Raw genomic sequence first — 4,944 nt, 5'->3', positions numbered from 1 at the left:
GAACATCGCAATAAGGCATTAAATATCTTTGTCAACTAGCCCTCTCAGGCTATCCAATTTGACTACACAGATTCAATGCTACCATTACCAAATAATCATGTAACATGAACACATAAGATAAATTAACATATTAAATATCCTTGTCAACTAGCCCTCTCTAGTTACCTTGCCATTGACCACTTCTCAATTAAGTCCTTCGCTGGTCAATCATACATAATCTCGATAATTGGCCTTCCCTAGTTACCCTAACCGAGAATAACTCCTAACAGTATCATACGATCAACAGGCAAGATCCTACCGGTCAAACATACTAAGACACCAAGTGTCCTAAACTGCTAATGCATTGCAAGAAGTTATCCTTGTTGGATTAGGTGTCTAAGCCCATAACTATTATTGGTATGTACTTGACCCGAGAGTAGCATGGTCCATTTGTGTTGCATATCATCAGGAGAATTTGATAGGATGGACTTTTGAGAAGAGGTTATTTATGGTTTATTAATATATTATAAGTTTTAATATATTAATATGAAATCATATTATTTAATTAGTATTGATCAAGAATTAATTTGGAATTAATTTTGTGATCAAAAGAGACTAATTAAATATATGGGGATTGATTATGCAAATCATTCATTCTTATAATGTGGGCTTATGATCCATAGTTCTTTATGTTGGGCTAAACCCATGTGGTGACCCATGGATGATCCATGGAGGTTTAAACCCATGGAGCATGAGGAATATGGAAGGTCATGCACATTAGGGTTTGCATGGTGTAACCCTAATTAAGCTACACTATATAAGAAGCCCCTAGCTCATGAAATCGGTTACACATGTGTTCTTTGGAAGAGCTAGCCGAGTTTGAGTGCAAGACACCTTCTCTCAAGTTATCCTTTGTCCTATGTGTGTTGTGATTCCATTTGAGGCATTTATACTATTGGTGCTAAGTTCTTAAAGGTCCAAGGTTTCAACTACAACAAAAGGTATGTTATCTAACTAGAATTTTGTAGTATAGATACTCCATTGTATGCTAGTTAGGATGATGCTTTGGAATATTGAAAGTTTGCATGTATATTAGAGAAAACATAGATCCAAAGCATTTAGGGTTGCATGTACACCTTAGGAGTGTTAGAATGCTCAAAACCCATCAGTTGTATCAGAGCCTAGGGTTGTTTTCCAATATACTTGATGCTACTTGCTTTCAAAAGCTTAAAAAAATCGATTTTCTTCTTTCTGAACAGTGGACTTGCCGAGTCCACTGGGGAACTCGCCGAGTCCCCTCACAAACCTGACCAACTCGCCAAGTTGGTGCTCCAGAGTGCAAATTTTTGAGTTTTAAGGCTGGAATTGGACTAGGATCATTACCCTAAACTGTTTTTGAACTTATAAACCTGTTTTTGATGTGGTAATGATCATGCTTATCCAATTTAAAAGATAATTGTCAAAGTTTCATGTTTTGTATTAGTTTATATGGTTAGGCTAATTACATGAAATTTGTTTGATATGAATTGTCTTGTTCTTATGAGTTTAATTTAGATCATAGACAAATTGTTTGATTTTGTAAGTTACAATAGTTGATCTAAATGTTTTGATGGATTCCATAACTTGTCCTCAAGTTATGGAAAGTGAAGAGTCTCATTTTTTAAATGTCATCTAAAATGGTTTTATGTCATCCATAACTTGTCCTCAAGTTATGGAACATGAAGAGTCCTTTTCATAAATGTTTTATGAACTCCATAACTTGTCCTGAAGTTATGGATTTTCCAGAGTCTTTTCATTAAAACCTATATTAAACTCATAAGTTATGGATTCCAAAAGTTTTTGAATAGTTCAAAACTTGCCCTCAAGTTTTGGAATTTGTAAATGCAAAGTCTTACTTTGAAACATTTAGTTCCAAACCCTAGAATTTTAAAAGTTTAAAATTCAACCCTTATACTATTATAATATTATAGGTTTAATATTTATATATATGCATAAGAGTAAATTCAGTCTTACCGTTAGTAGGCGTCATTCACGAAGCCAGTCCATAAGGGGGGTATAAGGTTACTGCCTATAAAATGACAGTTTAATGAGTGTCCACTCTCACCCACCGCTTCCTTGAATAGTGGAGGGTCGTTAGCCGAAAGGGTTTGACAGGACATTTAAATTCTCATTAAAAGTATAATGAAATGCTAAGTAACTAAACACTTATAAATTCTCAATCTTAGTTACTTAGGAAAAACGTGAATTTGGTGCTAACCCATGAAATTGCACTTTGTACCTTGTTAAGTCGTTAGTGGAGCGTGTGTAGTTAACCGGCACACTAATCTGGGACTAACAATGCGTGTCAAAGGGTAGCTTGATGTTAATCATAGATCAATGGAGCGTGTGTGGTTAACCGACACATTGATTAGGTGGTATGTAACATTGGGTGTACCAAGCTAATTTTTGTGGTTATTCACACCTTTTTTGTGACCCTCGGCATCCCAGTCACAAACTTGAAGGGCACAATCGAGATTTAAACATGCCATTGAAAAGTTCAATGAATTTCAAAGGATCTAGGAATTTCAATTCAATTAAAACCTAAAGTTCCTTTTCGTTTTTCGTGGTGGAAATTGGTAAATCGTCATTTACCTACCTTCAAATAGTTTACAATTGGATTACGACATCCCTTTTCTGAATTGTAAATTATTGTGTTGGGTCCCAGACTTAATATTTCATTAGGGTGTTATATTAAGGACTTAAATCAACTAACTTGAATTTCTCCAATGTAGATGTCTAGTTCAGACAACTATGGTCTCACCAAATCTTTTGGAATAAGCTTCCCTCTTGAAGATGATGTTCCACGATTGGATTATGGAAGTCATACTTCATTTCCTCCACCTCCTCCAATTATTCTCCCTGACCCACAAGTTCGAAGACTTGAAAAGTTCAAAATCACTCAAACCCTTTTGGATAGCAAACAGAAGGATGGAAAATCTGTGTGTGCACATGTCTTGGATATGAAGTCACACATTGACAGGCTGAGAATGTTGGGTGTCGTGTTCCCAAGGAAGTTGGCTATTGACTAGGCTCTTCAGTCACTTACTGAGTCATATAGTGAGTTTCTTGAAGACTACTATGTGACACATCACGACATAACCCTTATTGATCTTTCTTGTTTGCTGATTGCTGCTGAATCAACAATTATTTGGCGCAATGGTCAACCAAATTTGACTGGAATATCTACCTCTCAAGCTGACATGGACAATGACATGGATATCCCAGAAATGATTCCTTCTCCTAAAGGAAAGGAATTGGCCATGATCAAAAGTTTTGGTCATAAGGGAAAGGCCAAATCTGAGATTGTTCTATATGCCATTCCCGATGAGCCTGTTTGTTTCTATTGCCAAAGAAAGGGACATTGGAATCGAAGCTGCCCAGACTACCTGAGAACTTTAGTCAGATTGTATGGTTCTGCTTCAGGTAAGTCCGCTATCTAACTCTATTAAGTTCATAATTGTTGATTCTTAATACATGATGTGACAAGGTTGCATTTTGATGTTTTGTAGGATCATGCAAAAGGAAGGAAGCTGAAAAGTATGTTGAATCTGGTCGCGAAGATGGATTTCAATCGCATGGTTCGATGATCGGATTTTTGAGCTGCTGCTTAAGAGTTATGATAGATTGCTTAGAAATATGTAGTAGCATAGTTTTCATTTGTAATTGCATTGTAAGGAAAAGTTTTCTCGCATTTTATAAATAAATAAATTTTTTTTTATTTTATTATATCTCCTTGCAATGGCATTTGTGAAAAATTTATGTTTGTATGTTTCTATGTTAGCAATATGAATTTGATTCTTTCATTTGTGGTAGTGTCATAATTTACCAAATAATGAAACATTCTCATCACCCAAGTTTTAGTTGGATAGAGACTTGGAATCATGCAACTTGTATTGTGTGATAAATGAGAACCTTCATCTTTGGGAAATTAAGACTAATTCCTTGTTTACATGTATATGTGAGTCAAGTGAAGGACTAGGGGATTGGGTACACTGGGTGTGCGCTGGTCAGGTCCACCACAAAGAACGATAAGACTATTCGTCATGATTTACTAAAGTTTAGTAAATATGGTTATACTTACAAGTTTAAGTATAATTCTGAACATTGGAAAAGTTTCAATGTATGGCAGAATGAATGAGAAGAATCAAATTAGGCAGAAAGATAAAAGTTTCTCCAATCTGAAAAGATGGGAGAGTGCTTTAGTATCGTGTTTTATGATAATCTTAATGATTATGAAAACCATATCACAATTGATCCTCTAAGGTCATCTTAGTGCATTTCTATGGCTAAAAAGAGGAATCGTGAATTGTTGGAATGGTTAAATAAAAAAGGTGAATCATACTTCGTTCCAAATCGAGTCTTAGAGTCGTAATCCAAGATTGAGCCTTGAGTGACATAATCTTAAGAAAGGTTTATAACACTTATTAAATGTAGAGTAAAATGTTTTCTACTCTTGTACATTTGAAATTGGCAAGTTGTGATTTTTGGATAAAACAAAGACCGACTAAGGCCAATGGTGTGAAGCGTTAGTCTTGATTAGAATCCGCACTAACTCTTGAATATTTGTTTGTCAAGGAATGGTTCATGACAAGAGAATCTTATATGTCAAGAGGTCAGTAGGAGTCTTAAAGATCTTGACAAGTTTCAAGAACTAATCAAGCATAAACCTATTGTTAAACACTAGCACACGACTTGAGGTTTGTAACCTATCGTGTTGACATATTCTTGTTTCTGTGTCATTCCAGTTAAAGTTGACTATGCATGTGAATTCTATGAGTTCTCAATTGTTTGCATAACAACCTGGAAGCAATGGTATGCCCTTGTGCTGTCAAGTGGCAAGAAATTAATATTGAACAAGTTCAATCCATATGAGTTTGGATTTGTCACTAACCTTGTCTTTTGATTATGGTTTGAAAAATTCACATG

The 4,944-nt window shown here is 35.3% G+C and overlaps 1 long non-coding RNA gene across 1 annotated transcript; it reads left to right on the top strand.

Moving 5' to 3' along the window:
- Positions 1-582: 582 nt before the first annotated feature.
- LOC145133555 (uncharacterized) lies at positions 583-3,757 on the top strand. The gene is made up of 2 exons (XR_013718617.1): positions 583-3,441; positions 3,528-3,757. It is a non-coding gene; the product is annotated as an uncharacterized LOC145133555 (long non-coding RNA).
- Positions 3,758-4,944: the final 1,187 nt, after the last annotated feature.

The sequence above is a fragment of the Lactuca virosa genome, chromosome 8, assembly GCF_052849685.1.
Source record: "Lactuca virosa cultivar CGN04683 chromosome 8, Lactuca_virosa_CGN04683_v6, whole genome shotgun sequence".
NCBI classification, from domain to species: Eukaryota; Viridiplantae; Streptophyta; class Magnoliopsida; order Asterales; family Asteraceae; genus Lactuca; species Lactuca virosa.
This window is presented reverse-complemented; position numbering and strand designations above follow the sequence as displayed.